This window comes from Phodopus roborovskii, unplaced genomic scaffold (assembly GCF_943737965.1).
Source record: "Phodopus roborovskii unplaced genomic scaffold, PHOROB, whole genome shotgun sequence".
In the NCBI taxonomy this organism is placed as follows: Eukaryota; Metazoa; Chordata; class Mammalia; order Rodentia; family Cricetidae; genus Phodopus; species Phodopus roborovskii.
This window is the reverse complement of record NW_026125052.1, coordinates 14,325,314-14,339,473: the sequence shown is the minus strand read 5'-3', so window position 1 is coordinate 14,339,473 and position 14,160 is coordinate 14,325,314. Positions and strand designations below refer to the sequence as shown.

Below are 14,160 nucleotides of genomic sequence, written 5' to 3'. Positions count from 1 at the left end.
TACCTGTAATCTCAACACTGAGAAACAGAGACAGATAGATTTCTCTGAGTTACAGGCCAGTCAGTGCTACCTAGAGAAGACTCTGCCACAACAAACGATGGATGGATGGATAAGCAAAGTCTCAAATAGCTGGAACTGGCTCTGAAAATTCTATGTAGCCAAGGATGATTCTGAATTTTTTTTTCTTTGTTTTGTTTTTTGAGTCAGCATTTCTCTGTAGTTCTGGAGTCTGTTCTGGGATTCACTCTATGACCTCAAACTCACAGAAATCTACCTGCCTCTGCCTCCTAAGTGCTGAGATTAAAGGCCTGAGTCAGCACACCTGGCAATAAATACATTTAAAAAATATATTTATTTTTATTGGGAGGTAGAGTCAGAAAGATTGGGAGCTTAAGTTGCTTGAGACCAACTTAAAGGTGCTCAAAATCAAAACACCCAATTTCAAAATATCAGTGCATCACCGTCTCCAAAAGAAGCTGTGGAAATCCAAGGCGGGTGATTTGCATGTGCTCTCAAAGACTGCATCAATTTCCCATCTCACCAGAGACATGAACACAGCCCTGAATTCTGACAGTTAAATGATAGAGTAGCTCGGTGTTCATAATTAATATTTCCTCCCCACCCACACCTCCCAGCAACCAGGGTGCTTAGAAATATTGGCGAGAAAAATGGAATCACACAGCTAAATGTATTACCATCAGTCAGCTTTAATACTAGGAAAGGTCAAGATTTAGGATACTGACTGACTTTGCTCCTTTAATGAGTTACCTGGATAAATTCTAGAGTATGGGGGAAGCACTCTCTGGAAGAGAGGAGTTAATCAGATAGAAGACACATGTTCTAAAAATCCAGACCAAAAGACCAAAGCTAGACAAACTGAAAATTGTCTGAATATAAAGGCAATACTAGGAAAAGCCCACAGAGTTTGCCCTGGAGATGTAAGGCACCAATGTTTACAAAGAACTCTTCTAAAGCAGGGTTTCCAAGCTCACCTGAAATAAGTCACATTTAGGATATCTGTTTAAGAAACAAACTCAAGCTGGGTAGATCTAAGTTAGGAGCCAGCCTGGTCTACAGACAACCCTGTCTTGAACAACTGAATAAACATATAGATACATACATACATATATACATTTTTTTTTAATTTTGTATTTTTTTAACTATCGTTGTGTGTGTACATGATGTGTTTGTGGATGTAGGAATGCCATGGCACGCATGTGTCAATCAGGTGACAACTTTGTGGTGTCAGTTTTCTTCACTCCCCTTTATGTGATTGAAATCCCCTTTAGGGATTGAAATCATAACAGCAGGGTCTTTTTGTTTTTGTTTTTTGGGTTTGGTTTTGGATTTTTCATGCATGCACCATCACCACCCAGCTTATAAGTATTTCTCTTTTTTATTTATTTATTTTTTTTTAAGTTAGTGCCTCACTATATAGATTTAGCTGGTCTGGAACTCACTATATAGACCAGGATGACCTCAAACTCACAGAAATCCATCTGCCCCTGCTTCCTGGGTGCTGAGATTAAAGGCCTGAGTCAGCACACCTGGCAACAAATACATTTCAAAAAATTATGAAAAGGGCTAAAAGGGCTGACGAGATAGATGCCTCAGTGGATGAGAGTACTTGTTGCTTGTTCTTGCGGAGGACCTGAGTTCAACTTCCAGTACCCATATGGTGGTTTCAAAGCCATCCATAACTCAAGTTCCAGGGGATCTGATACTCTCTTCTGATCTCCAAGGGCATCAGATAGACACCCATGTGGTACACCGACCGACACACACACACACACACACACACACACACACACACACACACACACACACGCACGCAAAACACCCATATACATAAATAAACCTAAAAAAAAGGGGGAGGGAAGGAGGGAGAGAGGGAGAAAGAGAAGGGGGGAGGGAAAAAGGAAAAGGGCTGGAGAGATGGCTCAAGAAAGAAAGATGGGGAGGGGAGTGGAGGGAGGGCAGAGCGCTGGAGAGAGGGTTCAAGTTCCAGGTTTGATATCCAGCACTCACATTCTAGTTCACAACCATCTGTACCTCAGTCCCAGGAGCTCATGGATACTGCATGCATGTAGTGCACATATCTACATTGAAGCAAAACAGCCATACAAATAAAAATAAACAATTTTTTTAATTTAAGAAAGTAATTGACAACAAGAAGAATAAAGCAGCTGCTTACGTTTATTCTTTTAGAGTCATTTACCTGTGTGGGTGTAGATATGCAAGAGTATGTACAGGTGCCTATATGCTCCAGAGGAGGCCAGAAGAAGGCCAAGGGTGCCCTTCCTATCACTCTGCCTGTTTCCTTCCAGTCCCGCCCTAATGCTGGGGCTTGTGTTTTTCTCAGCTGGGCTGGAAGCCAGTGAACCTCAGTGAGCTTTGTATCTCTCCCACCTCAGGACTGGGGTTACAGGCATGTGCAAGATGCCAGCCTTGTTATACAGCTTCTGAAATCCAAACTTATCCTCATGATTGGACAGCAACAGCTCTTAGCCATTGAGCCAACTCTGTAGCCACCTTTTATTTCAAGTCTTACAATACTGTTTGATTTTCTCTCTCTCTCTTAGAGACAAGGTTTCTTGTGTAGCCCTGGTGTCACAGAACTTACTGTCAACCAGGCTGGCCAGAACTCAGAGATCCTCCTGCCTCTGCCTCCCGAGTGCTGGAATTAAAATAGTGCTCCACCACACCCAGCTCTATTAGAATCTTTAAACTATGTTTAAGCAAAAACAAGCTGGGTATGATGGCTCATGTCTGTAATCTAGCTTTCAAGAAGCTGAGGCAGAGCGGGGCGTTGGTGGCGCACGCCTTTAGTCCCAGCACTCAGGAGGCAGAGGCAGGCGGATCTCTGTGAGTTCGAGGCCAGCCTGGTCTACAGAGTGAGTGCTAGGACAGGCTCGAAAACAATACAGAGAAACCCTGTCTCAAACAAACAAACAATAAGAAGCTGAGGCTTCTAATTCAAAGCCAGTTTTGGTTAACATAATGCAATCCTATCTTCAATATAAATAAAACAGAGCCGTGCAGTGATGGTGCATGCCTTTAATCCCATCGCTCCAGAGGCAGAAGCAGGCAGATATCTGAGTTTGAGGCCAGCCTGGTTTAGAGAGGGAGTTCCAGGACAGCCAGGGATATACAGTGAAATCCTGTCTTGAAAACAAAAAACAAAACAAAACAAAAGAAACCTGGGCACTAGGTGGAGGAAGCAGGTGGACCAGAAGTTCAAGGTCTTTCTCAGCTATAAAACAAAACTGAGGCCAGCCTGGGCTCCACAGTGACTGTCTCACCCCCATCCACCCCTGTTTATTTATTTATTTGTGAGTGTGCTCCACAGTATATGTGTGGGGGTCAGAGAACTTTGTGAAGTTGATTCTTTCGGTTCACTTTCATGTGGTTTCCAGAGATTGAACCCAGGCCACCAGACTTGAGTGTCAAGTGTCCTTATGAGCCATCTCACCAGGCTCTAATATTTTTAATGGGGTGTATGTGCCATAGTGCATTCTGAGACAGAGCACAGAGGATAACTTGGGGAGTCAGGTCCCTCCTCCTCTGCAGGTCCTGGGGATTGAGCTCAGACTGTCAGGTTTGCCAGTGAGTGCATTACCCACCAAACCATCTCACCAGCCTGTTCCCAGCTTTTTTTTTAGTTTAGTTTTTTATTTTTTTAAGACTTATTTTATTTTTAATTATGTGTGTATGTGTGACCCTGTGTTAAGTACCTCATAAGAATAATAGCCAAATATCCCAGCACTCAGGAGGCAGAAGAGGCAGGCAGATCTTTGAGTTTGAGGCCAGCCAGGTCTACAGAGTGAGTTCCAGGACAGCCAGGGCTACACAGAGAAAGTCAATGCTGGATCTGTTATCAAAGCAAATAAACAGAGTAAAGAACTTTACCAACACCACCACTACCCCACCCACACACTCCCACCCACCCCCACTTCCTGCCCCAAATTGTAAGAGATAGCAAAGTGGCTCAGCAGGTAAAAGGTGCTTGCCCCTCAAACCCACCAACCTAAACGGTACCTGGAACCCAAGTAAAGGTGGAGGATAAAAGCCACTCCATAAAGATACCCTCTGACTCCTACACACACCACAGCATATCACCTGCACATGCTCACCAAAAGTAAAGAAAAACTAAAAGGACATTAGCACTTATATCTTGTTTGAAACTGTAATGGAGCCAGGCTGCCCATGATGACCTGGATCTGTGCCATAATCTGGGTGTAACCACAGAGTGATCAGTGACCTCAGCACTTACTCTATCAGAGGCCAAATATATGAGCAACCTCTAGGACACTAAAAGAAATCATGACCAAACCCAGTGTAGTGACACACAGCCATAGTCCAAACTATTCAGGACACTGAAGCAGGAAATGGCTTAAGCCTAAAATTTGGAGCCAGCAAGGGTAACACAGCAGGACTCATGTCTTTAAATAAATGTTTGCTTTTATTTTTCTGATACAAGGGTTCTCTGTGTACCCCTGGCTGTCCTGGGACTCACTCTGTAGAACAGGCTGTCTTGAACTCACAAAGATCCGCCTGCCTCTGCCTCTTGAGTGCTGGGATTAAATGAATGCACCACCATACTCTAATGCCAACTGGTTTCTTTACTAGTAGCATTACACTGAAAACAAGATCCAGAGGTCCAGGCCAGCCAAAACTTGGGGGGGGGGGATCTATTACAAGCAAGAAAGGCAGACACCCAGCCACTGATGGCAAAATAGGCTACTCTCACTATAAACTAGCCATGCCTCTTATAACCAGCTTCCCATTGCCATCAGAGCATCCTTCATGTACACATCTCAAACACAAGGCAGAAAAGCATACAGAGAAAGGAAGAAAAGCCGATGACAGACTCTACTAAGAAAAGGCCTGAAAGAAACTTAAGCAGATGCACCATGAAACGCTGGTCACACTCCACACACAGAGAAGTGCCATGCCTCATTTCAAACAGAATGTATTAAGTCCCAACTCACCACAGAATCTAATAACAGCACCGTGACTTTCCTTGTTGAAGTCTCTTCTCTCACATTCTAATACCCTTGAGCCACCAGAAATGCAGATGCTTCACGCTGAAATGCTAGAAAAACTCGTACATTGTCATTCCTTGATCACCAGTGATAGGCTGCTAAATCAAGTCTTGAAGTTATGAAAGCAGGGCAAGCTGATCCAATTACGTAAGAAACGTACTCAATCAAACAGGACCATCTGGGCTTTGAATGCTGTGATTTTTGAACAAAAGTCAGCACACTTGCAGATACAAATGCTCTCCCACTGTTAGAATAGTCCCAGATAAGAACACTTTCATATATTGCCGGTCACGACAGCACTCCCCTCAGGGGACTCACTTACTTGCATGCCCAGCAAGACTCATGTACCCTGTGCAGAAATACGACCCAGATGACCAGATGACAGAACAAGTACAGACCTTTTTGTCTCCTCAATAGCAAACAATCCCATCTTAAACTTAAATCCCAGTTTAAGATAACTGTGCCCCAGTAATCTTAAAACCTAACCCAGCCAACCAGGCTTAATTTACAAGACCCAGAGGAAGTTGAGACTAAAGTGACAGGCTTTATTAAGGAAAATTCCGGTGGAAAATGAGATCCAAATATTAGGATGCAGATATCGTCAGCACTCACAGAAGCAAACTAGTACTGCAGAAAGTAAAGTCACCTCAAAGTTTCCTGATGTTGACTGCTGTTGGGGGTACAGCTCAGAGTCAGAGACTTGAGGCCCTGAATGTAGTCTTCAGTATCACAAACATTAACTAGTGAGCTAACTGAAGTACTTATACTTAGTACCTGACCTTCCAGGAAAGCCCACATCCTCCTCCTCTGACCTCTCTGCTTCTCGCCCCGGGGCACTAGCTATGAGGACCTTCTTTCCTCAAACCACATTCCTTCCTTAGGACCCTCCCCTAAATCACCCTTTTCATCCTCCCCTGACTGCCCTCTGCTCAGTCATCCTGGCTCCCCCAATAGCTGCCTGCACAAGGAACAACAGTAACAGTTAATCATTTCTTTAATGGAGGTCTTTTCCACTAGACCATAACTGTCACAAAGGCAAAAACTCAATTTGCTCCATCTCTAACATCCAGCACAGTGCTTAGTGCTTCACACTAGGGGAAAACGTCTTTATTTTCCATGAGCTTCAGAATTACTTCAAAGGAAAACATTTTTTTTTTAAAGGGGGTGGGAGGGGGCTGCTGGAGAGATGGCTCAGTGGTTAAAAGCACTGACTGCTCTTCCAAAGGACCCAGATTCAATTCCCAGCACCCACATGGCTTACAACTATCTGTAACTTTAGTTCTAGGGGACCTGACACCCTCACACAGATATTCATACAGGCAAAACACCAATGCACATTGAAAGAAAAAAAAAAAAAAAAAGGCTGAGCACAGTGTACAAACTTAAAGGCCAGACTGAGCTACAAGACCCTGCTTTGAGAAAACAAAACAAGGGGCTAGAGAGATGGTTGAGATGGTTCCACTATATCCTTCCACATGACCCAACCAACCACCTGTAACTCCAGCTCTATTGAATCTGACAACCTCTTCAGTCCTCCACAGGCATGTGTGAGCAATCATGCACACACATGTAATTTATTTTTAATGAGATAAGGGGCCAGTTGTGGTAGTGCACGACGATAGGATTTGCTGAAGGAGGCAAAGACAGGAGGGTCACCAGTTCAAGGCCAGCCTGGGCTACACATTTCCAGGGCTGGAGAGATGGCTTAGCCATTAAAGGCTAGGCTCACAACCAAAAGCATAAGCGAGATAAGGGTTGGTAGAAAAAGGACCTGAGCAAAAAACTCTAAAACCAACTTCAAAAGGTCAATACATTGTGGTAATTTTTTTGCAGCATAGTTTGTATAAGACTGAAGAGTATGAATCTGTATCGCAATAGGGTAAATCTGTTTATCCCTAATGGAGAATAATGACCAAGATACATTAAAAAACAAAAGATACATGCTTGATTTGGCAGCACATATACTAAAATTGTACCGATACGGAGATTAGCTTGGCCCCTGTACAAGGATGACAAGCAAATTTGTGAAGTGTTCCATGTGTTAAAAAAACAAGAACAAAAAAAAAAAAAAAAAAAAAAAAAAAAAAGCAAAACATGCAGGTAGTATTACACTGGTTTTAAAAACTGTCGCCTTGGGCTGCAGAGAAGGCTCAGCCATTGAGATCACACGCTGTTCTTGCAAGAAGACCTGAATTTGATTCCCAACACCCATGTGAGACAGTTCACAACCCCTGAAACAATACAACAGGCGAACTGGGCTAAAGGCAAACCAAAGGTAGAAGATATTATATACTCTGTTCCTATGCCAATGTTGGGGATGGGACTCAGGGCCTCTTGCACTTGTTAGGCAATTGTCCTACCACTGAGGCTACATAAAGCCTTTGAGTCTTGCTGTACAACTCAAGCTAAACTTGAACCCATGCTAGCCTCACACAACCCTACTGCATTTGCCTCTGGAATGCTGACATTGCAGGCATGAGTCAACATGTTTAGCTTCATTTATATTTTTGCCATTTGAATTTTGTATTACTTATTTAAAATATAAATTTTGTGTTTTATTTTTTTGGTTTGTTTTGTGTACAAGGGTTCCTGTAGCCCACATAGGCCTTGAACTTGAAGTCCTGATCCATATGTTTCTACATCCTCAACACTGGGATTATAAACAAGCCCTACTACAATTTAACATATAAAAGTTGCAAAGAGTAAGTTCATCTTTATTTATTTTAAAAGTTGTGTGTCACCTCTGCAAACACCAATTTCATCTTTGTTTCTCTTTTTTAAAAGTTGTGTGTAACTGGGCACACACTGGGCTGTGGTGACACATGCCTTTAATCCCAGCACTCAGGAGGCAGAGGCAGGTGAATCTCTCTGAGTTCAAGACCACCTGGTCTACAGAGCAAGTTCTAGGACAGTCAAGTCTAATACAGTGAAACCCTATCTCAAAACAAAACAAAAAGTTGTATGTGTCTATTTGAGTGCAAGCAACCTATATTGGTACCCACAGTATCCAGAAGAAGGGATGGCTAGATCCCCTGGATCTGGAGTTAGTCAGTTGTGAGCCACACCGGATAGTGTTAGGAACTTGGGACCTGTGAAGAAGCTACAGAGTGAAACCTTCTCTCAAATCTCTTATGGAGGGTCAGTGAAATGGCTAAGTAGTTTATACTCCTCAATGATGCAAACCTGATGACCTGGGTTCAATAGTTGGAGCCCACATAAATATAGGAGAAAACTGAATCCATAAATTTGTCTTCTGACCTCCATGTGTGCAGTGGCATGCACACCCTTACCCCTTACACACACACACACACACACACACACACACACACACACACACAAGCAGTCCTGGCTGTCCTGAAACTAGCTCTGTAAACCAGACTGGCCTTGAACTCACAGAGATCCGCCTGCCTCCACCTCCTGCACCACCACCATCCAGCAATACATACTCTTAAAAATACTCTAGACTAATGATGTGAAGGAAAGTCTGGATTCAAAGTCAAAAAGAAAATTTATTTTTGGGTTACCTCTAACGTTATGGGGCTACTGCCATATAGTAAAGAAAACATCTTCATAGGCCACCCCAGGATCAGCAGAAAGAATGTCATCTTCAACTACTTATCTCCTGAAGAACAAATAGCCTGAAAGCCAGGTGGCCAAGCCCCAGCTCAGTTATCTGATAACCTATGTACCTCCACAGAATCTCTTTGCATGCCAAGCCAAAACTCTAAAGTTATTAAAAACTGACTTAGATATTAACACACCAATCAACAGTTTTTTTCTCTAACAACATCATTAAGTTCTTGAGATTTCATCCTCTTTGGGTTCTTTTTTTTTTTTTTTTTAAACTAGATTTATTTATTTATTTACTCTATGTATATGAGTGCATGTAGGACTTTATGCCAGAAGAGGTATCAGATCACATCACCGATGGTTGTGAGCTACCATGCGGTTGCTGGGAACTGAACTCAGGACCTCTGGATGAGCAACCAGGTCTCTTAACTGCTGAGCCATCTCTCCAGCCCCCCTTTTTGGGTTCTAAGACATGGTCTTACTCTATAGCCAAGGCTGGCCTCAAACTCAGAGATCCACCTGCCTCTGCCCCCCAAGTGCTGGGACTACAGGCATGAGCCACACCTGGCTTATATTTCACATTTCCCAATGTCTTTGTTGTTGCTGTTTTGTGTTTCAAGACAGGGTTTCTCTGTGTAGTTCTGGCTGTGCTGGTTCAGGCTGGGCTCCACCTCAGAGATTCGCCTGTCTCTGCCTCCCAAGCCTTGGAACTGAAGGCGTGCAACATCACCACCTGGTAACATTTTCAATATCTTGCCACAGATAAGGCCAGTAAACACTTGCTGGGGCTGGAGGTGTAGTTCAGTGGTAGAATTGCCTGGCACATGTGAAGCCCTTGGTTCAATCCCAAGCACTGGTGAAAAAAAAAAAAAAAAAGAAAGAAAAGGAAAGGTTGACATGTTCCTAACTTTAGCCTATGAGGTTCTTCCAGCTTGAAGACTGGGGAGTGAGAACACAGGAAAGCTTGGGATGCTGCCTTCCTCAATGCCCTGGCATTGCCAAGTTAGGGAAATGCAACGATTCTGCATTTAACCACCAGATAAGTAAGAATTAGATCTGAATTGAGAAGAATTGCCCAAACATTCAGTGAAGAGTGCTGCCTCTCTTTCTTTGCAGAGTAGCTCTCCTGATCTACCAGTGGACTTCCCATGCACTCTAATCCAAGGCACATATTCCAAAAGAGACAGTCAATCAAGCAGAACTCTGCCAACCTCTGCTTGAGAGCTGTGCAAAAGAAAAACAGTTAACAAGAGCTTACTTTGAGAAAGAGATCAACAATCATGCTCTTAAAGAAAAGAAGTTATTTGGCAAAGGGATGCATGTTGCCAAAATGTTAGTCACAGCTTCAAGGTCCCAGTTTGTGTCTCTGCAACTATTCTTTGCTTTGACAGAGTCCATTCTCTGGCTCAAGAAACCCAGCTCAGCTTCTGTCACCCTCCGCATTTGAAGCAGTCAAGAATCCTTTCATTTGGTGGCATCAAGCTGTGACACAGACAGGATGCCCACCAGAAGAAGGGGGAGGGTGACCTGCCACTTTCCATTTACAACTAGTTGAAGCAGAGCAATGGAAAAATGTGACAGGACAAGAAAAACTGAAAATCATTGTGCTAAAAAGAAACAGGCCACTGTAGCAGCTCTGAGCTTCTGTAAGTTATAGCAAAACCATCTTAAGAATAAACCAAAAAAAGCTGGTTGGTGGTGGCACTCACCTTCAATCCTACCTTGGGAGGCAGAGGCAGGCAGATCTCTGTGAGTTCAAGGCCATCATAGCCAGGGCTATACAGGGAAACTCTGTCTCAAGAAAACAAACAAACACCCACCCAGCAGCACACTATTACACACGGGTTTTTATCTCCAAAAATGTGCACACTTCATGCCTGCAGCTCTAAGTAGAGTTGGTATGTTGGTATGAAGACTAGGGTTTGCTAGAACAGCCTGAACAGCCCATGAGATTCAGAGTTACTTGAGGGCAACAGGAAAAACACACTCAAGTGTGCCAGGGAGCAGTTCAGAAGACTAAAGTCAAGCAAGAGCATGTGATGGTATTCCCTGCAACAGAACAGGATCTCCTCTTAAAACTCCATAGTAAAACTTAACAGCTCCACTCTTCCCAATACCCTTCCCCTCCCGACTCTCACCCCTGTGTCCACATCACTAATCAGCACCACCTCCCGTAAACACCATTTCTGATACCAAGAGTGAGACAGAATTAAAACTGCCCAGTCCTTGGCATCAGACCTCAGAAATGCCAAGACTCTCAGAAACACTTCTAGGCTGAACAAGTTCACTTGCCAGCTAAGTGTTCAAGGTAGTACAAAGGGGAAAAATGAAACAATGTCAAAGGACTGATGACAAGGCATCTAATCCTGTCTACAAACACAGACACTGACAACAAGGCCACAGATACTGACTGAAGATACTCAGGTACTTAGAGAATAAATCACTGCATTCTCAAAGTCACTAACAGCTGAACTCATTCACCTCCGACTCTAATGTCCACATCTTCCTCTTGGTGATAACCAACCCAGTAACATAAAAATCTTGACTACTAAAAATATTAAGATATATGAAGGTATTATAAGACTAAAGATGTATATATATACATATATATATATATATATATATATTAAAATGCATAGAGATGCTAGGCAGTGGTGGTACACATCTGTAATCCCAGTACTCAGGAGGCAGAGGCAAGGGCCTCTGAGAGCTCAAGGCCAGCCTGGTCTACAGAGCAAGTTCCAGTACAACCTAAGCAACGCAAAGAAACCCTGCCAGCCCTCCCCTCCCCCAAAAAACCTAAAAAGCAATAAATAACAGTATCTTGACCCTGTTTTTCTTTACACTGACTTCAAAAATCAAATGGGTTAACACAATATTCTAGGGAACAGATAGGTCAGACTTATATTACAGAGGGAGAGAATGAGAGTTGAATAATGTCTCAAAGTTACATGTAAATCTATACAAGAGCTAGAGGACTTCTTAGTCCCTAAAATTCTCTTCTGACTCATAAAAAGATGAAAGAATAGCCCAAAACATGTAACAAGTCAGAAGACAGAACTCTAAAGCAAAAATAACAGCATGAAAAAAAAAAAAAAAATGGAATGGGTCCGGGGAGAGATCAACCTAGTACTATTCAAGTCACTTCAAAAATATGAGTTCCAGCTGGGCGCTGGTGGCACATGCCTTTAATCCCAACATTCGAGAGTTCGAGGCCATCCTGGTCTACAGAGTGAGTTCCAGGACACCCAGGGCTACACAAAGAAAATCTGTCTCGAAAAAACAACCAAAGAAAAGAATTCCAGGGCTCGGGTGCAGCATAGAGGTAGAATCCTTTCCCAACACACAGATGGATCAGGATTCAATCTCCAGCAAGGGGGTGAAAGGTAGATTCCAGTACCCACCATCTTCCTCCAGCTTCTCTTTCCAATACTATCCTTCCAGAATATGCCTTCCTAATCATTCCTAATCAGTAACTCAACCGCACACGCAGTCTACATTTAGCGCCTTCAGATTTTCATAGTCCCTCATATCACACCGCTCCAACAGCAGCCTCTAACTCCAGGAGCTTCCAAACGCATCTCAGACGTCTCTCCGACTCCCTCTCACCCAACACTCTCAAGATTTCCTCCACTGTAAATAAACAGCTTCCCTCCCAACCATTCCTTTTCACCTAAATCAATTCCGAAATGTCACACCGACCTCCTCAACTCAGAGCATCCTGCTAATAATTACCTTTCCCAACAGGTCCTCCCTCCCTTCCCCATCTCCCCCTCTGCGCACGGTTCCCCTCCTTCCTCACCCAGAGTTGCCGTCTTACTCACCTCACCCAACCCTTCAGGATCTCTAATTTCCTGTCTCTCAAAAACCTCCCTCCTGCCCATTCGCACAGTCCGCGCCGGCCGCACACCACCGCCCTCCACTCGGATGGCCCACGCCCCTCTCCAGGGTCTCCAGGCCCCGCCCCCAGGCCCCCTCTCGGCCTCGGCCCCTCCCCCGGCGTCCCCTCCCCCCAGGACCCCCTCCCGGCTCTCCCTCCCACTCAGGTCCGCAGGTCACCTCAGCGGCGGGCTCGGCCGCCCCGGCGTCTTTCCCACCTGGCCGCGGCTGCTCCGGGAGCGAATCCTCCGTCACCTGTGTCCTGCTTTAGTCCTGCCCGTTCGCCCCGCGGCAAGCTCTCTTTCTCGCCGCCGCCCCTTTTACCAACCCGGAAATGGATCTGCTCCCACCGTCCCCAGCGTCCGCGAACAAAATGGAGGCGGGGGAAAAAGGAGGAGGCAGCCGGGAGCCCAGAGACGCGGGGCGCATGCGCCGAGAAAAGCCTGCCCTCTACCGGCGCACGTGGGGGCGGAGCGCCACCATCTTGAGAAGGTCGCAAGACGAGCTCTGCAGTTAAAGCATCTTGGGCTGCAGTTGGGACCGCCTGCGAGGATCTCAGTGACTAGTGATGCCAGGGTTCAGCGTACGAGATGCTTATTTAATTGGTCAAATGCAGTCTGAGCATCTAGACCTTTAAAATTGCGCAGATGATTTTGATTTTCGGCCATTGTAGAGAATCACTGAGCTGACCGCTCTTTCGTAAAATGTGTTTTTTTTTTTCGTGTTTATTCCACTGCGCGCGCAAACACGCATACATTCTCACACACGCGGGAGCACACACCACATAAGCCCTTATATGGTCTAGAGTTAAGGAAGAACACGACTCCTCTACCCTTGCAGGGGCCCAACAGACAAGCTCCGGTTGTCATAGCAACAGAGAGGCAAGCGTCTGCTTACACGTCATCGGTTAGGTCATTCTAACCACTGAACCTGAACATCCTCCTCAGCAGAGGGATCCCCAGCTCACCGGACTAAGGGATGGCGTTGTGAACTCTGGGTTCTTAGAGGAGAGGGAGGAATCCTTGTCCTTTGCAGGCATCGCTACTAACTCTGTTGCAAATGACTAAGGATCTCTTCATACACGAAAGCTTGTCACCTCTCCAGGCAACCCTATTGCTTCCATATGTCTCTCTGCTCCTCAGGTCAACCCAATGATCAAGTAAAAGAACAGTATCGGGGCTTAATCCCCACTTATTAGCTGTGATCTCTTCAGCCTCAGCTACTTCAAAGATTGTTTGTCCTTTCTAATAGAGTCCTTGAAGGCTCATCAGGGTAACAAATGGGAAAGCATGTGATAAGCCATAAGCTGTTATTATTTTTGTTTTCCCCTGTTCTGCCTTAAGTGCTGGGCCCCACCCACTAGTCAAGTAAATGTCACATTGAGGAGTATCTGCTATGGGCCAGTCAGTAGGCTAGATACCAGGAGACTGTTCCAGAGGTGACTAAGACAGAGCTTCTGCCCTCTGGGACCTCACCATGCTGGTGCGCAGACTGGCATGTAAACAGCTAGCTGAGAGCCAAGTCAGCATTTGATGAGTGTTGTGATGACTTGTGTGCTGGGATGTCACAGGAGTGACTAATTCTTGCTGAAGAATGAGAGAAGATTTTGTAAATGATTTGAACTAGTCCTTGACTGATGAGTAGAATTTTGCCAGGTGTGGTGGCG

General features: G+C 44.7%; 1 protein-coding gene and 1 non-coding gene across 5 annotated transcripts in view; one reads left to right on the top strand and one right to left on the bottom strand.

The window, feature by feature from the left end:
* Positions 1 to 12,910, bottom strand: part of Wipf2 (WAS/WASL interacting protein family member 2) — a 32,363-nt gene extending 19,453 nt beyond the window's left edge. Inside the window, exon 1 of one of the 4 annotated variants that reach the window (XM_051176011.1) lies at positions 12,823 to 12,910. The gene's annotated coding sequence lies outside the window, so the exon portion shown is untranslated. Of the gene's footprint in view, positions 1 to 12,439; positions 12,523 to 12,674 lie in introns of those variants that run through there. The other 3 variants (XM_051175996.1, XM_051175989.1, XM_051176002.1) reach the window with 3 other exon arrangements.
* Positions 6,986 to 7,089, top strand: LOC127221823 (U6 spliceosomal RNA). Its single transcript, XR_007834503.1, has one exon. It is a non-coding gene; the product is annotated as a U6 spliceosomal RNA (small nuclear RNA).
* Positions 12,911 to 14,160: the final 1,250 nt, after the last annotated feature.